The sequence below is a fragment of the Mesoplodon densirostris genome, chromosome 10 (genome assembly GCF_025265405.1).
Source record: "Mesoplodon densirostris isolate mMesDen1 chromosome 10, mMesDen1 primary haplotype, whole genome shotgun sequence".
NCBI classification, from domain to species: domain Eukaryota; kingdom Metazoa; phylum Chordata; class Mammalia; order Artiodactyla; family Ziphiidae; genus Mesoplodon; species Mesoplodon densirostris.
Window position 1 is genome coordinate 1,927,377 of NC_082670.1, and position 12,367 is coordinate 1,939,743.

Here is a 12,367-nt window from a genome sequence, read left to right on the forward strand (position 1 = left end):
ATTTAAGAATCATGGAAGGAAGGCAAGAAAACATCATTTAAGGACAGGTGTTTATCCTCCAAAGTAGGATCAAATTTCTTACCAGTAAAGTTGGAAATTTACCACTGCGGTGACACGGTAAAGCAAAATATTCAACAATCCTTAATGGAAAAACAATCATATAACAAACAGCACTTTTAACAAGTTATCTGGCAGTGAAGACATCTGCTCAGAGTTAAGGTTTCAGTAGCTGTGTTTGAAGGTCAGGGGCTCGGTGGGTGCACCTCGCAGACAGGCTTTTTCAAGGAGAGCCAGAAGTCTAGCTGCATGTGAAAGACCCAAAACAGGGCCCCAAAACTCAGCTCAGATGGCTCTCACCGTAGCAGCCAGGCCTAGAGCTCCTATAGCTTGGAGCCACACACTGATTTTAAAGATTTTGTTTACACAGACAGAAGATGAAGATTTTACAAAATTAAGTATAGCTGGTATCTGACAGCAGTCTCTTTAAGAAAAAAATCTAAGACAAAAAAAAAAAACAAGAACTCAATGTAATAACCTATAATGAAAAGGAATCTGAAAAAGAATATACATATGTATATACACATATATATGTATAACTGAATCACTCTGCTGTACATCTAAAACTAACACATTATAAATCAACTATACTTCAATAAAAACTTTTTAAAAAATCAATTTTTTTCATCACTCACACCCACTTTTCAAAATAAAATAGGTGAAAGCAATAGTCACCTCATTAGAACACGGTCCTCAATATTATGTGCATTGAACTCTTGTTGTAACATTTATAGAAAACTATTGGTTGGTGTCTCCCTAGCTGCTGTTAGATAAGCTGAAAAATAGGTTTCTGAGATCAATGGAGCAGCTTATTTTCTTTTAGAAAACACAATCAGCAAAGTTTTTGCTGATTTAGTTTAAATAAAGTTTAATTCTTCTTTATTCATTTCAATTTATGGCAGCCCTCTAAAAACTAAAAACGTGCACATTTCTCCTGTACTCAAAGTTTCTTTTGTGTGAATATTTTGTATTTTGGTCTATCTCCAGATTGTTTTAAATTGTATTTTTGTCCTACAGAAGACAAGGCTTTCGGCAACTTCACACGCCTTGGAGATGCGGCCCACGGGTGGGACGCTGGAAGCAGACGCAGGTCAGGGACATGCTGAGAAGCATCAGATGAAATCGTCCTGGCAGGAGAGGGGTTTGTTCACATTCATGAAAGATCTGAAGTTTTATTTTGCATTAAGAGATTATAGTTGATGAATTTCTTTATAACACTTTAAAATTTTTACATGAATTATATTAATAATAAAGCTTGCTCAGTTCTAAAAAGGCACAAAATGCAAGCTGTCCTCTTCATCGGGATGGTGCGTGCGGCCCCAGGTTTCAGACCCTGGGCCAGCGCCCTTGGCTGTTCAGCTCCTCGAAGGTGCCCTGGTCGTGGGCACCACAGAGGCGAGAGGCCCCTTTTGGTGTCCGCATCTTGCAGGTGTCCACCCAGCCTGGAATACCCTCCTCCTCTGCCTGGGAACCCTCCAGCCTAGGCCCTGGCATGGCCTGTGTCTCTCTGGGTTTCCCTGGGACGATGGCATAGCACACTGGCTATACTGGCCCGAGCTGCCCTTTGGGCACCTCCCCAACTAAGTTGACCCGCTCACGTGCTGTGTGCACACACACACACACGTGCGCGTGCACACACACACAGACACACACACATTTTGGCTTTTTTCAAAATGCTTCCAAAGTTTTTAGGAAAAATTAAATTATGCTTCTGGCTAGAATTTCTATCTGAACGTTTTTCTGAGGGATTAGTGTATGTACTTAAGGGTGTTTTACTTGAATTTCCATTCTAAAAATAACATTTCAAATAGGTCTTTCAGGACTGCTCAGCTTATTTTATTTCTTTTAAACACTATGTTGGGCTGGAATGGTTTTGAAAAAATCGTATTTTTAATCATGTGAAAGAAAGCAAGGGCTGCTAAAAATAAAAGGAGAGAGTATGATGACTGGTCGAGGGTGGGTTACTTGAGACACCGGCACCAGCTCCCTGGTGCTCATTCCATCCCCACCGGGAGTCGGGGCGCACAGGAGGCCCTCACTTTCACCACAGTTGAGTGCCAAGAATCTGCCCTTTTCTTTTCCAACCGACCATCCGCGGCCTCTGACCTACCAATTTCTAGGCATTTCCTTTAAAGTTCATACTGTCCCAGACTCCAGCCTGGGAATGGGAGGGAAAGGATATACAGCTCCAGATTTATTTGTTATTACTGAATAGTTTACTGGTTTTAAAACGCAGAGGGAAAGGCTTTGTTTGAATTTCCACTGAGCATAATGAATCATCTCTGACTGGTAAATGAAGACCGGTGACACTCCAGATGAGAAGATGAACAAGTTTGTGCTCTGCGGTGATCGTGGGTTAGTAATCTGCCACCGAGCCGGGGCCGCGCAGCCCATCGCGATGCTCAGGCGTGTCCAGCACAAAGGCCCCTGTGTGGGAAGCGCCCAGGCCTGCACGTCCTCACACAGCTGCACACGCTGATCTGGTCCATTTCTTCCCTGATGGATGGCACGGCCGAGGCAAAGGTTCACCTCTCCTCACCTTCCTGTTCACATGCGGGACATGTGACCCATGACTCGGCCAGCCGCCCCTGAGCTCAAGTCCCCACCCAGCTCCGGCTTCCGGTGCAGAAACGCTCCTGAGGTGACGGGTTTCAGGCGTCTGCACTCTGGGCCCGTCACTCCCGGAATGAGGGGCCCCATAAGGATACAACTGACTTACCCACCTCCTCACACACTTATTTACCTCTGCCCTGACCTGATCACCAGTGCAAATGAAAACATCGCCTGCTTTTTATTTTTTAATCCATCCCACAGGGAGGAAAGACAATCAGTTAAGGAACGTACCAAGGCTTGGGATTCTTCAACATCAAAATGTCCCTTGATGGCAAATGAACAGCACAGTTCTCCAACCATGTCCCATATTCATCTTGCTTTTAAGGCATATAAAGTCCAGTGGGAACCCGACTCCATGTCACTGACGCTTGAAGGCCAAGTCTAGGTGGTTGTAAGTATCCGCTCCATTTGGACATGTGCTCTCTTGTAACTATACAGTGAATCTATCTGTTTTACAAATCTAATTTAGAGAAGTCAAAATAAAACTTTCATTTAAAAAATCCCCCCCCACCAAAAAAAAATACTCCTCTCCCACACCTGCTCTTTGGCTGTACAGATCATGAACGCGGAAGTCACTGTGGAGGGGCCTCCTCTTTCCTGGATTCAGGAGCTTGCAGTGGCTCCCAGCTGGACCAGTGGTGGAGAACAGCCAAAGTGCATCACCGCAGCCGACTAGCTAGCCTTGATTCCACGCGTGCCTTTCAGGCTGTGATGTGTGTTTGTCTTGAAAACCTGGATTCGACAATTGCTTCCACCTTGCCATTAACCTCCGGCTCAGTATCCAAGCCACGGACACTTATTAACTGAGCTGTCACCCATGAATAACGAGATTTGTTAATCAAGGTTATGTTTAACTATGTTCATTTGACTGCTGCCTTTTCAGCCCTGTGCTTTGTGCTTTACGGGCTACTGTCATAAAAATAATCTAAACATATACACGTACATAAATATATATACATATATACATGTATAAAAATAGGGGAGAAATTCTATAAAATATTTCTAATAAAAATCAGAGGCATTTGAACAAATGGAGATTAAAATTCCCCATAAAGGATTCTAAGTGTGGAACCGTTCACATACATTTTCTTTCAGCTCTGTTCAGTAGCTGTTTTCATCATGATAGCCTGGTGTTTTCAGTTTGAATCAGGACTTGAAGGAGTCCTGGGCTAGGCTGGGCCTTATGCTTTGTGGGACGCACATAGTTCGGGCGGGTTAGCCGGGGCGGGGAGTACCCCTTACTCTGACATAATTCGGAAACAGGTACTAAATGACTAACAAACACAACTGTAGTGAGAAAATCATCTAGCATAAAATCAAAACCTCAGTCTATTAATTTCTTCACGGGTAAAAATACTGTTGTTTGTGGATTCCTTTGATTAAGGGTCTTTTAGACATTTTAAAAGCACAAAGTTACTGGACAGGAAACAAATCATTAGATGGTACATTTTTAAATACACCAAAAATAATAAAACAAATTTAGAAGGCTATCTAGCTCTTGCTATTAACATATCATTCAACATTGATACCAATGCACTGAAAGAGGCCAGACCGACATTTGCGCTGCCCTGCCCTTTTGTTCCAGCCAGGTCCACCAAGCTACGAAGTCCAAGGCTGGGGGTAACAACATACAGCCTGAAAGCTCTAGTCCTCTGGGAATCACTCTGACCCAGTTTTCTGGAACACCACCTGCTCTCTCTGTATGCAGAGTCAGGTAACGTAGTTATTTATTGATCTCTGAGTACACTTTATCTCTTCCATGCTTCCATGCGCTCCTTTTCTTTTCCAGGCACGCCAATTATGCATGTGTTGTATCTCTTTTCTTCTGTGTTCAGGTCTGTTACTTGCTGCCCCGTCATATTTATCCTTGTTCTCTTCCATATTATTTTATGTGATTTCCTCCTGCTTGTTGACCTGACTGTTTCTAATAACACTTATTTAAATTTTTCTTGCTAATGTGACTTCAACCTCTGGAATGATTTTCTCTCTCTTGTCCGTGTCTTTACTGACTACTTCTAGCTTAACTCCTTCATTTATTTCCTTTAAGTCCGGGGTCTGCAAACGTTTTCTTAAAGCGCCAGAGAGTAAATACTTTAGGCTTTCGAGCCACACACTGTAACACAGCCACTCAGCTCTGCCGCTGGAGCACAAAGCGGCCACAGACAACACAGGAAGAGGTGGGTGCAGCCGTGCTATTTACAAAACCCGCGACTGTCCCACGGGCTCCAATCTGCCCACCTCGGCTTCTGGCAAATGGAACCAAACTGCGCTGCCTGTAAGCTTCTTTGAATCCGTGGTATTTGCCTTCGCTGCTACTCCTTATGACCCGTATGTGCTGTTGGTCTGTCTCGTTTTGGTCCTTGTCCCCACCTTGCAGCCCTCTCCCCGGGCCCACTCAGCTTTCCCATCACTCTTCCTGTTTGAACGAGGCTGCGTATTTGCTGTGGAATGGTGTGAGGAAGAGCAGGAAAGTGCAGGGCGGGCCTGCAGCTCCACTTCAAAGTCCTCCCGAAACCCTCTCTCCAAAATCACGACACTCTCTGCCCCGGGACACGGCTGCCCTCACTTCCAGGCACTGATCTGGTGAGTGTGGCCCCCAAGCAGCCCGACCCCGATCAGTCTGCACTGCCCCTCAGCCAGGAGGCCAGGCCCCGACAGTGAAACCGGGGTCCCTCTTGCCGTCCTGCAGGAAAGGGTGGGCATCGACAAAGACATCGTCCAGCCCTAGGGAACGTCATTTTATGGGGCTTTAGGACTGGAAATTAATTTGAGCAAATTCCACAGCCAAGCATGTATGCCCAGCACAACATGCTCTGAGTGAGCACATGAAGCATGGTATGTACCCAAGGTTATGTGACCACATAGACAATGTAGGAAAGAACCATAAGGGAAAATGCACATACAGACAAAGGATGCTGCTTAATCAGCCATCCCGAAACTCTGGCTTAAGGCTTTTTACTGCTCAGGACCCTGAGTTCAGAACCCAGGAGGACGGCTCCTCCTTGCTTCCCGGGCTGCTGGCCGAGATGGCCTCCCGCACAGGCCTGGGTCCTCCGTGCTGGACCGCCCCCCAGCCCTCCTCCTTGTGTCCTGTCCCCACAGCCTCTCACCCAGTCTGGCCCAGCTTCCTTAGAAAACAGAAACTGCAAGGCCTCCTACAGCCTCGGGAGGGCCCGCCGTGCCCCTCCGTGGACTACTGTGGCAGGCACAGCCCAAATCCAGACAAAGGGGAACACCTCCCCCCCACCCCCATGAGAAAAGCAGTAAAGTCACACTGTGACAGGGCATTTAGGATGGGCGGGCAGTCCTGTGATGACTGTGATTTCAGCTGACTGTTTCAATAGAGCAATGAAATCCTTAGGTTTGCCTTTAATGTAAGCATTGTTGCCTCTGCTGTAGTGTCCCTGCACAGCTCTGCCTACCTTACACCGTGCGGTGACGGTCAGCTTGACCCTAGCTCAGGGACTCACACCTGGCAGACGGGCCCGACACCATGACCGTCGCGACGCACTTCCCAGAAGTGCTGTTTCCTGGAGCCCGGCCGCCTACCCCTTCCAGGTGCTTCCAATACCTGCCCCCACGCGCATGCCCTGCGAGCCACCCAGACTTCACTGCTGGCTCAGCCGCACGGCAGGCAGTGAGTCCACGCCCACGGCCGGCCACCTGCCCGCCACTCCCGGCTCGTGGCTCCCGGCCCAGGGCTGCCTCAGCTCACCCCTGGGAAGCAGCTCTGACTTCGCTGTGACCCTCCCCTCAAGGCCGTCCTGAGCCCCCGGTTCTGCCTCTCGTCTGACTCTGACCCGAGGGGCCCAACTTCTGGGCTGGTCCTGGGCTCCCTTGAGTGACAGGCCTGAGCCTCGCCACGGACCTCTGGGTTCCAGTGCTGACGGCCATCGTTACCGGTAACTAACCCTGATAAACACATCACATTATGTGCATCAAGGGAAACAGACGGGACTTTACAAGCTAAGGCTCCCTGAAACGGTGCTGCCGCAGAGAAATGCAGTGCAAGCCACATACATAACTTAACGTTTTCTATCAGCCACATTAAAAGAGGAAAAGGAAAAGGTAGAGCTAATTTTAATGCTTTATAAGCCAATGTATGCAGTACATTGTCGTTTCAATGGAGACTATTATCAAGGTATTTTACGCCGTTTTCCTATGCACTGAGCCTTGGAAGCCCCGTGCACGTCCTGTGCTCACAGCACATCTCAGCTCACCTGGGCATCCCTTGCGTGCCCACGAATGCAGGAGGCTGGCAGGCACTCATGGGGCAGCCGGGCCACGGAGCTGCCCCGCAGAGGGAGAAGGGCCCCCCTCTCATGTGTGCGCCGCCCTCACGCCGCGGCTCAGCCTGCAGGGCTTCGTGGAGACGGCCTGCCCACCCCGGGACACGGCTGCGGGATCATCCCCTCCCCTCCCTCCTTCCTCGTTGTCTCCACCACCTGACCTTTCCTGCAGTGACTTCATTGGTGATGCCAACTAGAAGACAGACCTTGAAAAGTGGTCTAACTAGCTCCCAGACCGTCTGACTTTTGAATGCCTGTCTCATTCGTGTACAAATGGGCAGTGACACCACACCCCTGCCTCCCAGTAGGAACAGTGGGGAGCAAAGACCCAGAGAGACACTTACGGGCACGATGACAGCCAGTGCTCAGGGAGCAGGCAGGGGCACTGGAGTCTGTGTGCATCAGAGTCTCCTGGGAGGTTAGCACACAGATCGCGGGCCTCCTCCAGCCCCAGTGAGGCCGACTCAGTAGGCCTGGATGAGGCCTGAAAATCTGCACTTCTAGCAGGTTCCAGGGCAAAGCTGATGCTGCTGGTCTGGGGACCACACCGAGAACCAGCGCGTGCTGTGGGCCTCAGACCTGGAGTCAGACCACCCGCGTTAAACCTCAGCTCCAGGAGTCACTGGGTAACTTCTGGAAAGCTCCTTAATCTTCCAGGGCCTCAGAAAAATGAGAATAATGGCACCAACTTCATAGGGTCGTTTTTAGGATTAAATTAGCTAATATATGAAAAGTGCCTGGAACAGTGCCTGGGACAGAGTAAGTGCTCAAGGACTATTATTTACCATGATGATGATGGCGGTGATTACGCAGCTGGAGAGGGTTCCTGGCACCTGGGAGAACCTAGTTCATCTCCAGGACCAAAGTCCTGCGTCCATACATGGCACGCAGAGTGAAAGGGGGGAGCGAATTTAATCCCCGTTCTGTTCAGAGCCACAGACTTTCATAGTTGGAAGGGACCTCAGAGATGCTGTCTTTCAATTCGACTCATAAAAAGGAGGGGAACCAGCCGAAACCAGAGAGGTTATGTGATCTGGGTGAAGTCACACAGCTAGTTTGGCCGGAGGTGGGACGAGAGCCTCAATGGCCTATTTCGTTTTCTTTTCGCTGCATTACACTCCCATGCATTTTCCTGTGGAAATTCTGCTATTATAAATGGTCGTTAGGAACAGCTGAGTGGACTTGTGCGGACCAGCCCGGGGACCTGACCTGTCGGTCAGCAAGTATTTACGGAAGCCCGCGATGTGCCAGGCAGTGGGAGGATGCCAGGTGGGGGCAGACACGGTGGCTGCTGAGTCTGGCTCAGGGACATCCACCCTTTACATGGGAAAAAGGCTCTAACAGCCCAGCATTTGACTTCAGGAGGAACTTCTGAGACAGGAACTCCAGCGAGCTTCCAGGAGACATCAGGCGTGGGAGCTCCTGACAACCTCCGTCCCAAGCAGCCCCCCCACCCCCGCCCCCCCGCTTGAGCTGGAGGCGTGCGGCCAGGGCTACGCTCAGCCAGGGGTCCGTCCCAGTGCCTCCCCCACTCCCAGTCCCATATCAAGGATGGACACAGACATATTCTGGGCCAATCGGGGTCTCAAAAAAGCCTGTGATCAGAGGCCCAGACCTGAATGCACAGGACGGCACTGGGCACCGGAGACGCCTGACTGTCCCGGCGGGGGGGTCAGTGCCCTGCTGAGGCTGGGGGGAGGCCTGAGGTAGAAGGAGCACCTCAGAGCCAGGGCAGGACACCTGCTGGGCGAGCGGTAGGGAGGGCGGGACCCCAGGCCTGGCGGGAGCGCGGGGCAGGCGCCCGGAGCACGGCAAGCGACTCCAGCGCCCCGGCCTGGGACGTGCCCCAGCGCCCCCTGGGATGACTCCTTTTCCACCTGAACTTCTCCGAGCTGGCTTCTGCTCCCTGTGCCACAAGCTCGGAGGACAGCTGGGGACCAGTCCCTGCGTGGTGGGGGGGCAGCCATGCCTCAGCGCCGAGAAGGCAGGTCCAAGGGGGGAGGCAGCACCCGGGCCGCAGGGTCCTCAGGGAGGAGGAGGGACGCCACACCCCAAGCCACCTGGGGCCGAGGGGTGACCGTCAACCGCTGGCCGGAGCGGGAGGCGGCGGGCACACCTCGCAGCGGGAGGGCCCCGAGGATCCTCATCCATCTGCTTCTTGGCGCACGAGCGTGGCGCCTGCCCGACCAGCGTCCCTGAGGACCTCGGCCCAACACACGCCGCATCCTCGTCACCAGGGAGCTGGTGCCCATTCAACGCGTTCATTGAAACTCATTTCAAACGTGTTTCACCACAGCATCCTGATTCACAGAAATCAGGATTTCAATTTAAAAGTCACTCTACCCTCCACACTCTCAAAGCTACGCTCGAATAGATTTAGATTTAATCGTTCTGCCTTTAATTTCTGGTTGCTAAATACAAGAACACCCCAACATAAACACACGTAAGCTTTGATCTTCTGGGAGGTTAAGTTGCTCTTTTTAACCTGGTCTTGCCCATGAGTGTAATGTTTCTGTTATCATCATTATTTCCTAGATGCTGACTCAGCAGTGTCCTTGATTGAGAGAGATGGGAAGGGAAGCTAGTTCTATTTAAGAAAACATTTCTTGTAGCAGTAATATTTGAGCCTGAGCTAGTGACACGGGAGGAGAGAAATTCCACTACATATAAAAACCCCAGTAATTTACAGACTATATCCCCCCACACTGCTGGAAATTAAATCAAAAGCTCCTTTATGTTCTTCAAATAAAAAAATCAAGAGAGCTCCTAAAAGTCTGATTATTTTAAAAACACATAGTGACAGGAGATTTTTTTTTGAGTCTTTATAACTTTAGATGAAATTTAGAAAATCAGGCCTTTGATCAATTGAATATTTTCAAAATAGTTAACATATCATGTCTTTAAATATTCTAAAGTGCCCCCCCACCCAAAAAAAGAAAAAAACCACCAAACAAAAACTTGAGAGAAGCTTAACTCAAATTGCTAGACTCTGCAGAATAAACCTTTATTTTTTGGTGACTAAAATTTTCTGTAGTCTGACAAGTACCAACGACTGCTCAAGTCCCATGATTAAGAATAAAAAGCTGTCTAATCCTGTGAAAAACCAGAAGCGGTTCTCCCGGCAAATGCTGACGGTCAAGGGCTGAGGGGCATCTTTTCTGTTAACACAACACAACATTTTCACATGCATCTCATACGAATGAACAACGTCTTCACTGTCCTCCTGAACACTAATTTAGGGCTGTATTTTTTTGCTCTGTCTATGAGTGTCAAAATATTGTTCTTCTAATACATGAAAGTATTTGCATGGAGCTTTATGACTGATCTTTAGATGTTAGCCAGAGGCAAAATAAAACAGAGACACTCCAGTTGGGAAATCTCCCTAGCAATGAAAAGCAAGAGTCTTTAACATATTCTGCCTTTCTGCCAATTTTTTTTTCCAACTGCACAATGGTTTATTTACCCCGCAATTGGTGAAATTAAAAGTAATATCGGACACAACAAAACTATACTTCAACAGTAAGACCCAAAGGATTCCATTTCCCTGAAAATGAAACAGAAAGTTTTCAAGGAGGAAGACAGAAACTCCAAGAGGAAATTCTAAGAGCCTGACATGAATTAATATACAAACCATATCAACCGATTACTGAAAAGCCAAGAAACACTGTGCATTTCAACTATGAACGGAGAAACTTTTTCTGAGTCATGCATTTCTGCATCATCTCATCCTTAGATGCTCAATGGCCTACAACTATCTGCATTTATCCCAGTTATTAAGAAAAGCAGGGCCACCACATTTTCTGTCTCTCCAGAGTTGAAGAGCCCACAACCAGGCATCCAATGGGTCTTCCACTCTGTTCTTTCCCTCCTTCCTACTAACTAATGGGCCACGGTGGTTCTGACGGAAAAGACACCGTGTCCTCTCACAGAGGCGCTGGTCCGGCGGATGGGTTACTCACTATGAAATGAGGGCTGGGCCCAGCCGCTGCCCGGGCAGAGCAGCCCCGGAGCTCAGTGCCAGGACAGGCCCAGCGAAGGCCACACTTGCACCACAGAAACCAGACCAGCCTTTTGAGTCAAGTGTCGGCTTGCAGACAAGTAACTTCATCAGCTCTGAAACAACCGCCACAATGTTCTTATTGATCCCGAAGGCTCGTAACGCAAGGCTTGGCAGGGAGGGGATCTGCGCTGGTGCCCTCGGCCCAACCTTCCGAGAAGGAGGGCGCTTGGGGTGGTGTTTGCGGAAGACAGATGTTACTCCGTGATTGATGTGAACCTTCCTGGGAAGGTGTGAAACGTGCCGTGCCGGGTCTTCGGGATGAACTGAGCCTGCTCGACGCTCATGGACATGCTAGCGTTTTCACGGCACTGCACTTACCAAGGGTAACGCGTGCTTAGAAAGACGACTGATAACATCTCAAAGCTAATTCTGAAGTGATCCGCTAGATTTTTTTCTTTTCTGTGAGACACTAGGTAATGCTGATAATTTTGTTTTTAAATCAATGTTGTTGATTTAAGAACAGTTACTGAACATTTGCTCCAAAAATCATAAATTAAGAGGCTAGTAATTTTCAGGCGGGAATATGTGTGCAGGCAGAATATTTAGTGTCCTTTTACTGCTCTTGCAAATAAACCAGTGTGACGATCACACTTTGTTCAATCCACACCGAATCTCCAGTTCCCATTTCTACGAAATTCCTTCTAAAATCACAGAGGGACAGATAAAGTGGCAAGGGGACACACAGGGAGGTGCTGCTGGACCAGAGCCACCAGGCCGACCCCAGACCGACAGCAGATAAGGAACCCTTCCCACCCGGCCCTCCACCGTCAGCCAGAGAAAAGCCTCCTAAGAAAAATGAAGAAGAACAAATTCAGTTCAGAGTCCAGTGAAAGGATCACACAAGTGGGCTGAAGCATCAGTGAACTAAGTCTCCAAGGAAGTCAGCTCTCCCCGGACAGGGAGAGAAATCCCGCGTCTCCCCACGGGTAGCCCCACAGGACTGGTGGGCAGGGGACGAGCCCGGGGTTGGGGGGCTCCGATGGCAGCTGCCCCACTGCCCCTGGCCCCGGCACCTGTGCCTCGGCATGACGGACTCCAGGACACAAAGGGCGGAAAGAGAAGCAAGCTCATGCCTCTCGTGGAAGCTTTGGGCTGGGGACAGCGTGGCATCCCAGCCGGGATGGTGCAGGGCCACCTACCAGGCGACCAGAATGAGCATCTCAGTCCTAAGAGTCACCTTTGTCTCTGACTGCGTGTTAGGTTAGCATCTCTGGGAAAAGGGATGAGTTTGGGGCGTTGGCCTCTTAAGAGCGAACGGTGTCCCCAAGTTGGGGAAACCGCGTCACCTGCTGGGCCCCTGACCTGCTTTAGCGGAGACGCCCCTCTTGGTGGCCCATCCGGAGGGTCC

At 49.4% G+C, this 12,367-nt stretch overlaps 1 protein-coding gene across 1 annotated transcript in view; it reads right to left on the minus strand.

The window, feature by feature from the left end:
- GMDS (GDP-mannose 4,6-dehydratase) overlaps window positions 1–12,367 on the minus strand; it is a 499,210-nt gene that overhangs the window by 95,322 nt on the left and 391,521 nt on the right. The gene's annotated exons all lie outside the window — the stretch shown is intronic.